Here is a 16855-nt window from a genome sequence, read left to right as displayed (position 1 = left end):
AATATGTACCATCAAAATACGATGCACGCTTGGATGGCACAGATATATAAGAATTAGATACATTTAATTTTTAATCATTGAATTCAATTGCTACCCCATTCCTTTACTGTTGCCCGATGTCGAAATATCATCCTTCGAACTCTTCGGGCTTCCCGCACCTTTCAGACTCTTTTCCCCGGATGCCAATATCTTCCAATCCTCCAAACGGTGAAGCCTTGAAGGAGGTTAAGCTCTGATACCAATTGAAAGTACTTGATATCGTCTAGAGGGGGTGAATAGGCAATATCTGAAATTAAAACTTCGCAGCGGATTACAGTGTTCGGATACTCCGGGTCAATCCAGAGACTCTGGGTTATACAGACCCAGATACTCCGGGTGAACCCGGATAGTCCGGCCTGAATAGGAAATCGAAAACTAAGAACCTTTAAGAAAATCTACTGTAGTTTATGAGTTATCACAGGTTCTAATAGATGTCTAAAGACCTATTGACCAACGACCTGCAACTACACACTCACAAGCAAGTAGATTGGGGCAAATCGCCCAAAATCGACCAGAACAAGAAAGTAAAAGAGACAAGAATTTGTATCCCGAAGTTTGGTCACTCCACAAAGAAGTGCCTATGTCTCTGTTGAGGAGCTCACAAAGAGCCGGATCTCTTTCAACCCTCTCCTAACCCAAGCGACCACCATGGTCAAGCTAGGGTTGCTTACTCAAATTGTTGGGGTAATACAAACTTCCTGGGGCACTCCACAAGCTTGGGTGCTCTTCGGGTGACACCTAATCATCTAGGAGCTCAAGGCTCCAAGAGTAAAGAATGCAGATCAATGGCTTGGTGATGAACTCAAGTGCTCAAGATTGGATTTAAGCTCACTAGCTCTTAGTCTCACTCTCCCAACCCAACTCTCCAAATCTTCCAAGATTTAAGGTTCTAGAGGAGTTAGGAGGGCTATTGAATGGCAATGAATGAGTTTGTCCACGAGTTGTTCAGTAGCAAATGAAGGAGGGGGTGAGGGGGTATTTATATCCTCCCCTCAAAAACTAGCCATTAATGTGCTTTTTGAACTGACCTGGAGTATCTGGGTCAACCAGGAGACTCCGGGTTGGCACAAATCACAAAGCCATGAGCCTGTCCGGAACCCAACTCGGAGGGTCTTGATGAACATAGAACTCCGAGTATCCGGGTCAACTCGGAGGGTCCAGGTGAAACTTTTAGGCTCTAACCAAGACTCACCAGGGTATAGTCCGGAGACTCCGGCCACCTAGAGTATCTGGGCCAACCCAGAGACTCTGGGTTAAAACATTAAACCCATCCCGAGAGCCCGGCTCGGAGCTCTACCTGGAGACTCTAGGCTGCTGTCTAGAATCCGGAGTATCTGGTCCAACTCGGAGACTCCGGGTTCAAACAAAAACAACACTTTGCCGGTGTCCGCGAATTATTATGTCTCTTAATTTTTAGTTCTAAAAGGATACTTTAGCACTGAGACACCATTAAAACTATCAATACGCGTCCCTCTTGATAGAATGGCATTCCTAAAGTCAAATTCAAAAATAGCGAATTAAAACCTATTGAGTAACTACATGCTCTTCTCTTTTCTTTTGAGGGACGTCATCGTCGTTTAACTTCTCCATCAGGACTAAATCCTGTTCATAACCTCAGTAAACACGTTAGTGCCTTAATCGTTTGTCATCAATTAGCCAAAACCCACACAGGGAGTCTAGATGCATTTTCAATCTCCCCCTTTTTGGTGATTGATGACAACATGATTAAAGCTTACAAAAGATAATTGAATTAAATATATTTGAATTCTAAGATGTATGGTGTGCTCCCTAAATGTGTGCATCGATTGAAATTTAAATTTGAGATCAAATGCACATATTTAAAGGAATTTTTGTGAGAGCTCTCCCTATATCTTAGCATTCATGGGGTGCAACAAGTGTGAGTGAACATGATAAATGTAATGCGTATGACATGGTATATCACATAACAAAAGAAAGAGAAAAACAAACATTACATCAAGCAATACATCACATAGCAATGATCTCACACTAACAACTTAAATCCTTACAAATTAAAAGTACGACATCAAGCACATCACACATAGTCATCATAGATTATTACAATAGGCTTACATGTCTAATGAAAACAATAAAGATTCGAAAACATAAAAGAGAGGACACACTGCCTCGAACCCGGAGACTCCGGGTCAACCCAGATACTTTGGGTTGGAGCAGAACATAATAGTAGAACAGATTAGGCATTCTCTCCCCTTTAGCATCAAACAACAAAAAGGAAAGAGAAACAAAGATGAAGAACTACTCGCTGCATGCCTCAAAGTCCTCGGCGTAATCATCATTGTCTCTGTTGCCATCATCATTATCATCATCATCATCATCATCATCATCATCATCTTGAGAACTAACCTCGGCTCCTCCTACAACCTCCTCCTCGGTTTGCTCATCATCAACCACTTGAGCATGTGAAGTCTCGGCAGCAGCAGTATAGTCCAGAGACTCTAGTCACCCAGAGTATCCGGGCTAACCCGGAGACTCCAGGTTCAAACATTAAAACCATCTCGAAAGCCCGACTTAGAGTTCCACGCGGAGACTTCGGGCTGCTATCCAGAATATAGATTATCCGGTCCAACCCGGAAACTCTGAGTTCAGACAAAAGCAGCACTTTCTCAGTGTCTACAGATTACTGAATGCTAAATTCAGTGCATCAGATGCAGAAAGTGAACTGTATATCATGAAGTAGTATTATGACTACAAGATGGTTGAAAACCTCTCTGTAGTCGAGCAGGCTCATGAGGTTCAGTGCATCGCGATCGAACTCCTCAAGATCAATGTACCTGACAAGTTTGTGGCTGGAGGCATCATTGCCAAGTTACCTCCTTAGTGGAGAAACTTTGCCACTGCTCTAAAGCACAAGAGAAAAGAGATTACTATCGAGAGTTTCATTACATCTCTTGATTTTAAGGAGAAAGCTTAGGCTAATTATGCAAAAAGAGATGAGGAACAGACTAGCGCTAATATGGTGCAAAAGCCCTTTTCACAACAAGAATAAAGGGAAAGATAATAAGCCAAACAAAACTACCACCTTCAAAGAGAAGAAGCTGAACACATCAAAACTACCTTGCTATGTGTGCGGTGAGATTGGGCACTTTGCCAAGGATTGTCCAGACCGCAAGGGAATAAAGGTTCCACAAAAGCAGAACTCAAAGACTGCCAATGTGGTGACCATTGACGAAGCTGGAAACAGAGCTGCAGGGTATGGTAATTTACCTTCAATGTTTTAGTCTACTAATTGGTGCATTGATGCAAAGGCCAATGTTCATCTGTGTGCTGATATCTCAATGTTCTCTTCTTATCAGATCGCCTGGGATTCTTCCGTCCTAATGGGGAATGGGTCACTTGCTTCTATTCGTGGTGTTAGCATGGTAGATCTGAAGTTTACTTCAGGAAAGATCATGCAGCTGAAGAACATGCAACATGTCCCTACAATAAACAAGAATCTAGTTAGCGGCTCCTTTCTCTATAGAGACGGGTTTAAGGTGGTGTTCGAGTCCAACAAAGTAGTAGTGTCAAAGAATGGACAATTTATCGGTAAAGGCTATGTGTACAAAGGCTTGTTCTATTTTTTCCTTTATGATTTCAGCAATAAGCCTGTGAACCATATTTGTGGCAATGTTAATGATGATGCTAGTGTTTGGTATTCGCGATTATGACATTTAAATTTTGGTTCTATGTCTCGACTTTCTAGCATGGGTTTAATTCCAAATTTTTCCATGGTCAAATGTTCTAAGTGTGATAGTTGTGTGCAATCAAACCAACCTTGTAAGCCTCACAAGGTAGCTAAGGAAGAAATTTGGCATCTTTAGAACTCATACATTTAGATCTATGTGAAATAAATGGTGTGTTGACTAAGGGTGGAAAGAAGTACTTTATGACATTAATTGATAATGCGATTACATTTTGCTATGTATACTTGTTGAAAATGGAAGATGCGGCTCTAGGTCACTTTAAAATCTATAAAGCAGAAGTTGAAAATCAACTAGAGAGAAAGATGAAAAGAATTAGGTCGAATCATGGTAGAGAGTACCTCTCTAGTGACTTCGATTTATTCTATGAGAAACATGAGATTATTCATGAGAGGACGCCTCCCTATTCACCTCAACCAAACTGGGTTACTGAAAGGAAGAACCACACACTGACTGACTTGGTTAATATCATGTTAGACATTGCGGGATTATCTAAGGCATGGTGGGGGGAGGTCCTGTTGATTTCGTGTCATATCCTGAATAGAGTTCCTCTCAAGGATAAGGAGAAAAAACCATATGAAGAATGGGAAGGAAGAATGCCATCACTTTCTTATTTGCACACTTGGGGATGCTTGACAAAAGTTAATGTAGCAATAAGTAAAAAACGCAAGCCTGGACCTAAAACAGTGGATTATATTTTTCTGGGATATGTTCATTGGAGCATTGCTTATAGATTTTTAGTGGTTAAATCTGAGGTATCGGACGTGCATGTCGATACAATGAGGGAGTCTCGTGATGCAATATTTTTTGAGCATATATTTCCTATGAAAGATTTACACATCATATCTAGACTATCTTATGAAATAATTCCTAAACCCACTCCACCTCTTTAGACTTTTGAACAAACACATGAGCAAGATCTGGAGGAGGATGATAGTGATGCTCCTAAGAGGAGTAAGAGACAAAGGACTACAAAGTTGTTTGGTGATGATTTTATTGTGTACCTTGTGGATGACACTCTCAAGTCTATTTCAGAAGCGTTTGCATCTCCTGATGCAGACTACTGGAAGGAGGTAGTCCACAGCGAAATAGGTTCCATCCTCACAAACAGAACTTGGGAGGTCACATAATGACCCTATAGATGCAAATGGGTGTTCAAGAAGAAGCCTAGGCCTGATGGTACTATTGAAAAGTACAAGGCTCGACTTGTGGCTAAGGGTTATACACAAAAGGAAGGCGAAGAATTCTTTAACACTTATTCACCTATTGCGAGATTGACTACTATCCAAGTGCTACTCTACTTGGCTGCCTCACATGGTCCTATAGTTCATTAGATGGACGTTAAGACAACTTTCCTTAATGGAGAGTTGAACGAGGAAATTTATATTGAACAGCCTGATGGGTTTGTAGTAAAAGGTCAAGAAGGCATGGTGTGTAAGTTGTTGAGTCCGTATATGGTCTTAAACAAGTTCCTAAGTAATAGCATGAGAAGTTCGATAAAACTTTAACATCTGCAAGTTTTTCGGTCAATGAGGAAGATAAATGTGTGTATTATCGCCATGGTGGGGGTGAGGGAGTTATATTGTGTTTGTATGTCTATGACATACTAATATTTGAGATAAATCTTGACATGGTTAATAAGGTCAAGTCTTTCTTGTCTCAAGACTTTGATAGATCTAGGTGAGGCTGATGTAATCTCTTACACATCAAGCGAATCATAAATGAGAATGGGATTACTCTTACACAATCTCATTATGTTGAGAATGTCTTGAGCCGCTTTGGCTACCAGGATAACACCTTATGACCCAAGTGTGATACTTTGAAAGAATAACAAAAGTGGTAGGGACCAATTATGATACTCTCAGATTATTGGATCACTCATGTACTTAGTTGGTGCTACAAGGCCTGACATCACATTTGCTATGAGCAAATTTAGCATGCGCTTGAGCGAGTCATGCGCTATTTGCTTGGTACTATGAGTTATGGTCTTCACTATTCTGGGTACCCATCGGTGCTGGAGGGTTATAGTGATTCAAACTAGATATCTGACGCTGATAAGATTTACGTCACAAGTGGATATGTATTCACTCTAGGTGGTGGTGCTGTCTCATGGAGATCTTGCAAACAGACCATCTTGATGAGGTCAACTATGCAAGCAGAACTCACTACGTTAAGCACAGCCACCGTTGAGGTAGAATGGCTGCGTCAGTTGTTGATGGACTTGCCTATGGTTGAGAAACCGGTACTGGCTATCCTTATGAACTGTAATAATCAAACAGTTATTATCAAAGTAAATAGTTCTAAGAATAATGACAAGTCCACAAGGTACGTAAAGAGATGATTGAAGTCTATGAGGAAATTGAGAAACTCCGGAGTAATTATCCAAACAACTAAGAATCTAACAGGTCCCTTCACAAAGGGACTATTACGGAATGTAATAGAGAATGCATCGAGGAAGATGAGTATGAGACCCATGTGAGTTATACCATAGTGGTAACTCAGCCCTATGTGATCGGAGATCCCGTGAATTAGGATCTGGGAAGAACAAGCTATTGGTCTTACTGAAGGAGAGTACTTTACAACCTACTAGAGGTGAAGATGCTATACTATCATAGACTTGTAAGGCAGGTTGGCTATTGTCTTAATTTGTTCTGTTGGCTTTAATAAGCAAAGATGCTGTCCTGCAGAACATTCTTGAAAGAACACACCTATATAAGCTCGACTGTTGGTCGCGTTCTGTGAGACTTGGGTAATCTCTATTAAGCTCACGAAGAGACCAAGGAGTACGACTTATATGCTCCACCTGCGGGGTAGTGTACAGGCAGCCAAGTATCAGTTATGACCTCTGGTGAAACTTGTTTGCACAAAACTTGCAATTCAAGGTATAGTCCATTGTTTAAGTTGTGAATGAGTGTAGCTTGATATTCTAGGTGGATGTTCAACTTAACAGTCTCCACTAAAACATTGGTATATCAAACAAAAGTGGAAAACAAGCAAATCTCTATGGAACTTTGAGATCTGGTGGGGGATTGTTAGAATTATAGGGGTCCATATAATTTTCATAATTCTCAATAAATCTCAAAGGCCCATATTATGGACAGATGACCCATGATGAGTCCCACATTCCATTAGTACTATATTGCTAACAGAGATGGAGGTAGGGGGTTTCTCCCCTATATATATCTAAAAACCCCCACCTCATTAGAGAGAGAAGATAGACTACTAATGAGAGTAGCCCTGAATCTAGGAATGCTCTTATTATGTGAGTCTATATAAGAATTAGGGTTTTTTTTATCTCTTCCTCACGCTGTCGCTGCCACTGAGTCTACTCTATCCCCGCATTGGCGTGCATCGGCAACCGGGAGAGCAGGTCTTCGAAACCCTCGCTCTTGAGATCTTGCACCAGGAGAGGGCGAATAAAGTTTTTGAAAAGCGTTCCGTGCGACTACTCTAGTTCTTCACCACGACTCGTCTTCCTGGTCGCTTGGGCGTCGCCCGTTGTCATCGCCAATAAATCTGGCGCGTTGTCAGCAGGATCGATCGTGCCATCAGCACGGTGCAACCTATATCCTTAGCAATCTTCACAGCACAAGATCAGTACGTAAAAGCTATGTCACTCATATTTTATTTTCTATATCCCTAATTTCGAGTATAGTAGATCTAGGCATATGTAATATTATCATACACATGTCTAGATTATGTTCTGATGATATAAATATGGTAGTTTATCAGTTTTTACGCTCATAAATTATTTATGAATTAAATTAAACTTAAAAGTACCTTATTTTCCCACATATTATTTGACATGGGCAAATCTAATGCAGGAGTTTAAAATGAAAGATTTGTGAGCTAAAGACCCTCTGTAGGCAACTGTATCTACAGTTTCACTGCACTTCAAATTTGCATTTCACATCTCTCTCCACAGCATGTTCGATTCTTCTTACTCCGATGATCCTGATGACACCGACACCATAGATCCAACCAAGATATACACACATTGGAAGATTACATTATTGAGGACAATGTGCTTGATGCTTGGGGTGATCAGATAGCTGTAGAGCTAAAGGAAAACTTGAAGCTGCTAAAGCTGGGCCATCTTATGGCAGAAATAGTACCAAGACCAAGAGGCACATGGATAGGAAACGTGCAGAGGCCCATCAATGTCTTGCAAGTCCCCTAAGTGAAGGGACTCGCCATCTTACAGGAAGGAAGGACCGCTGCCCTTAGTCGCCAACGGTGCTCACTGTTGCAAAAGAGCATCACTAGGACCAAAGGTAAAGGTAAAGGAAATGTGAAGGCGTCCATATCAGACATGGGAGAAGAATTAGACAAGTATATTGCAGCCCAGGCCACAGCTAACCATGATCTCACTAGGATGGCACAGTCCCAGCTACGGATCTCTTCGCAGAAGCTTGAATCAGCGAAACTTGCGTACTAGGCTGCAAAGGAAAATAGGGACTCTAAAGCACGTGAGCTGGAATCCAAAATGCTAGAGTTTTACAATGAGCTCTTGGTGGCTGATATTACTACTATGACCGAGGTCATAAAAGTTGAGCGTTTGATGCAATTGAAGTGCTTGAAAGAGAGGCTCTTTGATAATTAGGTTTGAGGTATGCTTATCTGTTGACGTTTTAAAACTGTTACTATCGAAGTGGAACAGGTTCATCTATGAGTAAATTAATGTTGCACTCGTCATGTCTGCAGCTCTGCATAAGCCAAGTATAAATAGGCTTTATAGTTTGAAACTCTGAATAATGCTGTCTTAGTTGAGAACTCTCAGAAAATGGTATATATATATACTCCCTGTAGTCCGAAATAAGTGTCATTTTGAATATCGCATGATCCTAAAATATAACTTTAACTACTACTTTTTATTGTAATATATTGATAAAATATAGTAAAAATATATTATTATAAAAATATTTTTCGAGATAAATCTACCCATTTCATTTTCAAATATCTAAACTCAATACATAAAAAATAATTTTTAGTCAAAGTTTGAAACGGTTAACTACACATAACTCAAAATGACACTTATTTTGGACTAGAGGAAGTATATTAATAGGCAGCACTCATGATATCTTATTTACTGTTTCATCGTAGTGCATTTGAGTTTCAAAATCATTGTTCAATAGTTGCATCATCATTTTTTTTCTTTGTATGTAGGACAAAGACTAAAATGTGTTGAAGCGTACAATGTAGTAAATTGATGTTTGTGGCATTCCCTTATGTTTCCACAGGATTCATTTTCGAGGAGATTTATATCAATTCGAGACAGTGAAGGATATACTGTCTCCTGCTGATTAAAAAGTTCTTCATTTAAATTTTCTATTCGGAGTTTGCTGCCTTTAGTCTATCTGGATCCCATATCAATACCCTTCATCACAAAGTATCTTAGAATATGCGTCTTTCCTGATGGATGTAGTTGCGCTTGATCTGGTTCATTCACTCTTACGCTAGATATGTACTCTCGTCACTAGACGATTTGTAACCCGTTTTCACAAACCTTTAGCGCACTCGTCTGCGATCAAAGATCTGTGAAAATAGACGATTTTCACAGGCGCAAAATAGACCACATGTGGAATTCTATTTTCACAGGCGATTCTATGTAAATGGTTTTTATAGGTGGTGCACTTTAGCGTCCGCCTATAGATAGATAGATTTTCACATGCGGGTGGCATAAGGATATGTCTGAGGTATATATTTCATTCAAAAATTAATTAGGAGCATATATTTTATTCCCTCCAAATTTCAGGTTTTGTCACATTAGAAAATAATTTGCATAACATGACAACGTCGTCGAACTAATTGTATTCTTCCCCATCCTCCACATTCTCAACTCCGACAATTCTATGTTTTCCGGTAACAACTACGTGCTTCTTTTCATTCACGAGGTCGATTATATAGAAAACTTGTGCGACATGATCATCGACTACCCACGAGTCATCTTTGTGGCCTATAATACCGAGGTCGACAGTTGTGAACCAGTAATTGTCCAACGTCATGCCATTTGGGTGTTGACCCATTTCCATCGGAAGACGGGGATCTGCAGATTCACTCCATAGTTGAGTCCCAGATTTCATCTATGAACCCATAGTAGGTGATTTTTTCTCCTGTTGTGTCATAGGCTTCTATCCGAATGCCGTTGTTTTGAGCCGTGCTTTTCTTTTCCTTTGCTTTGGTATAAAATATGTACCCATTAATGTCATATGCTTGCTATGACGTTACTAAACTTGATGGGCCACAAGCCAGCATTTTCATATTTTTTATCTACGGATTCACTATCTGGATGGTTTTGGTTCTTGAACCATGTGGTGAAGCAACGCTTGTGCTCTTTCAAGATCCAATCATATGAACGACCTTGATTTTCTGTGTGAAGCTCATTCAGTTATTCCTCGACGTACGACGCCACTATCTAGTGATGCTGCAAGATGGTGAAATGTGCTTCTTCCACTAATTTGTAATCATGATCGATGAATATTTTCTTTCCTTTGGTGTCTCTCCTAGACAATCTCCCCTCATGTCAAGATATAGGTATACCAATCAGTTTAGCATCTTTTATGTAATCGATGCAACACTCAATGACTTCCTCGGTACTGTAGCCCTCGATCATGGAACCCTCTAGGTGAGCATAATTCTGTACATAGCCCTTAGAATGCCCATGTACCGCTCAAACACATACATCTGATGTAAGAATACAGGGTCCATGCAATTATCTCATTCATGATGTGAACCAAGAGGTATACCTTGATATCAAAAAAGGATGGAGGGAAGCACATCACAAGTTGGCACAAAGTCTCTACGAAGTAACTATGTAGAGCACCCAGTTTTTCAGCATCAATCACCTTTTGAGATTGGATTGAAGAAGTGACACAACCGTGTGATGACCACCTTTATGTATCCTGCCTTGATACCCCTAATTGCAATAGGGAAAATCTACATCATCATCAAATGACAATCGTGAGACTTCATGCCGATTAGCTTCAAATCATTCATCGAGACTCTCACCCCACATAAGCACTTGCACAGTGCCTTTTTCTCCTCAGGTGTCAGCGAGTAGCTAGCCGGTGGAAGATAATGTTTCCCATTTTGGTCTGTCTTTATGGTGTAGCTCTGGCCTGATTTTAATGCACCAAGTCCTTACGTGATTTGATTCCATCCTTTGTCTTCCTCAGTATATCCAGTAAGAGGCCAAGGATACTATCACACACATAGTTCTTAACATACATGACATCGATGCTGTGGCGAATGTCCAAGTCCTTCCAGTAGGGCAAATACTTAAAGAAAATCAGCATCTTCTTCCACAGCATGCCGGCCGGTGTCTCACTTTTCTTCCTCTTTTTACCCTTCGGCGCCTTCCAAAAACAACCTTGATGCTCTTTACCATTTCAAACACTAGTGTCCCATTGTGAGGTTTTGGGCCAGTACCTTGCTCAATCGTGTTATCAAAATGTTTCTTCATCTTGCGGTATCTGTGAGTTTTGAGTAAGAACTGTTGGTGTGGCATGTACACTATCTCCTATGAGTACGGAAGCTACACAGACATAGTTTCATCCAAGCACACTACACATCCTTGCTTCCCTTTAACCTATCCCGATAGGAAAAAAGGTTGGGATAATCACTGATGGTAACGAAAATCATGGCTTTCGGTGTGAAGTATTGTCGTCGGAACACCTCCCACACCCGGACCCCATTGTTCCATAGTTTTGCCATATCTTCCATCAATGGTTCCAGAAACAAATCTATATCGTTCCCAGGTTGTTTCGGTCCTTGGATAAGAATAGACAACACAAGGTACTTCCGCTTCATGGATAGGAAGGTTGTAGATGGCCAGGACCACTAGCCAAGTGCTATGTGAGGTGCTCATATCAGCAAAAGGATTCATTCCATTAGTACTCAATGCGAACCCTACATTCCTTGGTTCTTTAGCGAAATCTGGATACATGACATTGAAATATCTCCATTGGCTAGCATCAGCAAGGTGTCGAAGCTTAGTTCCATCCTTCTTGTGCTTATCAAAATACCAACACATCAGTTAGGAGTCCCTAGGGTTTGAGTACAAATGCTGCAAGCAGGAGATCACTAGCAGATACCACATCGCCATGGTAGGACTTCATCTCTTCTTCTCCATGTTGGAAGAAGTGTATTCTTCATCACGACCAGCATTACTCTTCTTCTTCTTTGCTTTTGTGGAAGCATCTTCATCATCACAATCATCATTTCTCTTGTACCGACTCGCATTGCACACTGGACATCTATCCAAGGCTTCATACTCTTTACGGTAAAGGATACAGTGGTTCGGACACGCGTGTATTTTTTGTACATCTAATGACAACAGTAGATAAGCTTCTTCGCCTGATAAGTGGTGGTGGGCAAGGAGTTAGGCTTAGGAAGCATGTTTGCTAAGAGACTTAACAAATCCGAGAAACTCTTGTCAGACCATCCATTGCAGGCCTTCAACCTTCGAAGTTCAAGCACAGAATGCAACATCGTAAACTCCTTATCACAACACTTTTATTCCTCATACAAAAGTTCCTTTGATGCCTTCTGTAACGCCTCGACATTATCTAAACCTCTCGTGTCCCTTAAAACATGCGGTTTTGCATGGCATAAATTTTCTCCAAATAAAAAATAGTATCATCATTCATCATAGTATCAGTGTCATCTTTGACTCCCTCATCATCACCATACACTTGATCAACAACGATTTTGTCATTTGGTTCACATGTACGTTGTTCGTCGTGATTGGTCCAACATATGAAATCCTCGACAAAACCTCTCAAGATCATGTGTGATTTGATTATGCTTGATTTGTCCCACAATTTCTAGTTCTTGCAGTCAGAACATGAACAATATATTTCCTTTGTCTTCTTATTCAAAGCGTCCTTCTTGGTGGCTTCAATAAAAGCAGAGTTATTTGATATATATTTCTCCATGTCTTGGCGCATCATACATCCATGCTCTTTCCATCTTTGACTTCAACCACAAAATTAGATAAATAAATTAATTAATTAGAAAATCAGAATCAAAAAGATTTTTTAAAAAAATTAGGAAAAACTGGGCTTGTTATAGTTATAATATGTCTACACAATTGAATCTACATTTGTACAAATTTATAGCTCAAAATAATGTGAATTCATTACTCTCTCTATCCCCATCTCCCTCCAGATCTAGATCTATCCAAAAAATCGCCATTCATGATAAAATCTCCTAGAGGTTAAAAACATCAAATTCTAGCTATATTTTTGAAATATAATGCTAGAATCATGTGAATCTACATAATTGAATCAATATTTGCCACAAATTTTAGCTAACTCGAACATCTAAATGGCTAGAACCATGGGAATCTCTAGATCACATCTAAACCCTAATTAAGCCTTAAATCTAAATCTAAACTTCAAAAAGATGCTAGCTAGGAATGAGATACACTTACCTTAGATGGCTCCTCTAAGGAATTCAAAACCAAAACCTTCCCCCTCTGTTTTCAAAATCTGCGGTCGCCTTTGAGCTCTACTATTTGGATACAGCGAGCTCTCTGTCTGAATGGAGCTCCCCGTTGAGAGGCACTATTTATGGAGAGATATCGCATACAGTTTGCATAAGGAACCACCTGTGAAAACTAATTTCCACAGACGGTTCCTGATGTGAACCGCCTATGAAAATAAACTGATTTTTACAAGAGGTTGACATAAGGAACCGCCTATGAAAATGAAGTATTTTCATAGGCGGTTCCTTATGTGAACCACCTATGATAATGGAGCCATTTCCACAGGCAGCTCAAAACCGTACGGGGCCGCAACCTACTACTCAGGCGGTTTGTCATATGAACCGCCTGTAGAAATGAAACCTAGGTGTCTCGAAAAATAGCTTTTGTAGTAGTGTGTTAAATTTGGTACCTAATGCCATCTTGTATTGCTTGCTAGATTTGATCTTTTCTGCTGTCAAGATCGAGGCCACAAAGATGATATATTAGTAATGCTCGATGGCCTTAATTGTTGTTTCAAATGTGATGCTGTTGATGTTAGTATACTCATTATGTCCATTCAAATTGTTGTTGACTCAGATAATTTGTTGCGTGTCCATGCTTGAATGGTAGATTTGGTTTGGCTACTACCTTCCACAAGCTGAACAAGAAGAACAACTTCCACAAGGTGAAAAATTTCAGCTCTCAAACTAAAACAAAAATTGCAATGAAAACTGAAAAACTCGCAAACAAAGCAATGGATCTAATAGAGGGAAACTAAAAAGAGATGAACACAAGCATAGGAGGAAACATAATCTTCATTGCTTGCAAAGGTCAGCTCTATTTTAGGAGGATTACAAAGGAATTTTGCACACAAAAAACTCTCACCTAATATATAGGCTAAGCTATCCTCTCCCTCTCCTCTAAAAACCTAGCACTCAAACTCAAATGGCTAGCTCAATCCTTTCCTACAGCCCTACCCATCTATTTATAGGCCTAGGGAGGTTCCTTCGATCTTAAGTTTCCTTTTTCCTAAAATACCCCTCACTTCCAGTGCACTCATACCTACCACCGGGGCATTTTGGTCCAATTTCTTTTCTGTCCATCGAACGGCCGTGGCTTCTTCATAACTTAGCTTTGCCTCGATGCAAGCTTCATAATGATGCCACATGCACTCCAACCTTCCATAATTTTGAGGTTAAACCACGAAACCGCTTTGCACGCTTCTCAAAGCGTGAGTCACTGCCACTTGCTTACGCCTTAAACAGGCATCCCGATGTTGACAGGTGTACTCCATCTTGCGATTTTGACCGCCGGCAAGTCTCTCCCACTCTCAATCCCTCGGGTCACCTTATCACTAGGACTGGCATTCTCTTTGCTTGACTTTCTCAACACACCATCTTCATCCACACTTCCATGCTTTGCTTGACCTCCATGTGTACAGTTAGGATCACCTTTGACTCTGACTGGCTTCCTGGATCGTCAGGCACCAAGCACGCCGCTTAGCCCTGATCATCCCGCCGTCGATCGTCATGTTGCATCAATGACCTGCACAACACAAGACAAGCACACACGTTTCTCCAATTCCATCTCCAATTAGCCAGAATCAAAATCCTCTATCAAAAAGGTCATTTCAGTACAAAATGTGAACGCCGGATGATCCGGTGTACGCTCCTCCTAAGCACCAGACCATCTGGCGTGTTAAGCCCACCAAACCAGCTAGTTTGCATCCTCTCTAGAAGAATTGCTCCAGTGTATTCTCTGGCATTCCCATCCTCCATTGTCGGACCATCTGGCGTGTGCAATGTCCTCAACCAAACCTTCTTCAATGTCTCTAGAAAAATTAGTCTGGCGTAGCATCTGACGTTCACTCCTTTTAGCGCCGGACCATCCGGCGAGTGCAACTTCACCAAAGCCAACATGCAACCTTACTAGAACAAATGCTCTACGTGAAACTCTTCTGAATGTCGGACCATCTGGCATGTACAAAATCTCCAATGCCAGATCATATGGCAAGTGCAATTTTCCTGGAATCAGAGGCAAAAACTCCAACCCCATTTTCCTGGTTAGTCAAGATCATGATTGCAGTACATAGACAAGCTTATGCAATCGCATAAATCAACAAATCAAATTAACAACCTTATCAATCACTTATCACATATAAACCAAGGCACATTTTAACTTGGTTTCTCAATCTCCCCCTTGATGAGTGCATTAACAACCCTCGAAGCACAAAGAATTTGGTTTGAAAACTTTAGACAAGAGAAGCTCATTCAAGCAACCAAAAGCAAAAGAAAAGGCACAAGAAGTCACTTGGCATAAGAAAGATTGCAAAAGCCCGAAGGGAAGCAAAGACAAGCCAAAATAAAAAACTCCCCCTTGATGAATGCACAGTTTTCTTATGCAAAATTTAGTGCTAATTTAGTGAAAATTTCTCCCCAAAAACTTAGTGCATAGTTTCTTCCCATTTGGCAATGCAAACATCAAGGACAAAAAAATATATGCAATGCATGAACATGAATCCTAATGAGCTTTCACAAGTATACCATAAAGCATTTTTAAATGGTAGAAACGTCAAAGGGCTATGGAGAGTAGAATGTGCAGCTCACAATCATACAAAGGCTCAAAAAGGTATAGTGTCACAAGAACACAAAGTTATACAAGGTAAACCCAAAATATTGTTGGCTCATTTAAGCTCACATAGCCGAATCATGTTAAAAGCGACCACCACATAAGCATCCACTCGTGCCAAGGCAATACAAGCCTTAAGAACTAGAAAATTTCAATCTTGAACTAGGCAAACAATGACAGTAGGCTTTGCAAACGCTTACATATGAAACCAAGACTTAGTTAGATCATGTGATTAAAAGATGGAATATTTAGGCACAATTCTTTGCTTTTCATTTTATCCTCAAGTTGCCTCTTATCCAAGCGAAGTGTCGCACGACTTGGTACGGCAAACATCTCGAGGTTTCAAGGCAACCATATTGGATCACATCTTAGCACAAGAAACTTGATTGTTCAAGATTATTCAATTTGCACAATTATCAAGTTTTCACTAGATCAAGTCAAGTAGTGTCTTTGCGATACAAGGAACACATGTTCCCCTAAGGTTCTATCATGATTTAAACATTTGACAAAGACAGAAAATATAGTGCAATGTTCCCCAATCAACAGTCTTGAACCAAGAAGCTTAGAGTAAGATATTCATCATACTAGCCTTAACACAAGTATTGACTAAGCCAAAGCAATTACAAACATGGTGATCAAGAGTGTAGCATTTCTTAGTCTATGTGATTCATAAAATTGCCAAATTTATCTTTAGAAAAGCTAGCCTATTTGAAATGTTTCATATCAAAGTATCAAGAGGAGCCTAAGTTTAAAATATTGCTTTGCACAAGTACTCAATTTAGTCCAAATTTAAGACTAGCAATTGAAAATGCTAAAGAGATACAAGTCAAAGCTCAACTATGATGATCATCTTACAAGATGAGATGCAATGCAAATGCAACAAAAGTAAGATAGAGTGTGTACAACTGCAATTTCCCTTCACACAATACCATAGGGATTACACACACCAAGCTCTCCCCTCGAATAGGCAAATCTGGTTGTATCTAGAGGCTTGATAAAGATG

This window comes from Phragmites australis, chromosome 23 (genome assembly GCF_958298935.1).
Source record: "Phragmites australis chromosome 23, lpPhrAust1.1, whole genome shotgun sequence".
NCBI lineage: Eukaryota > Viridiplantae > Streptophyta > Magnoliopsida > Poales > Poaceae > Phragmites > Phragmites australis.
This window is presented reverse-complemented; position numbering follows the sequence as displayed.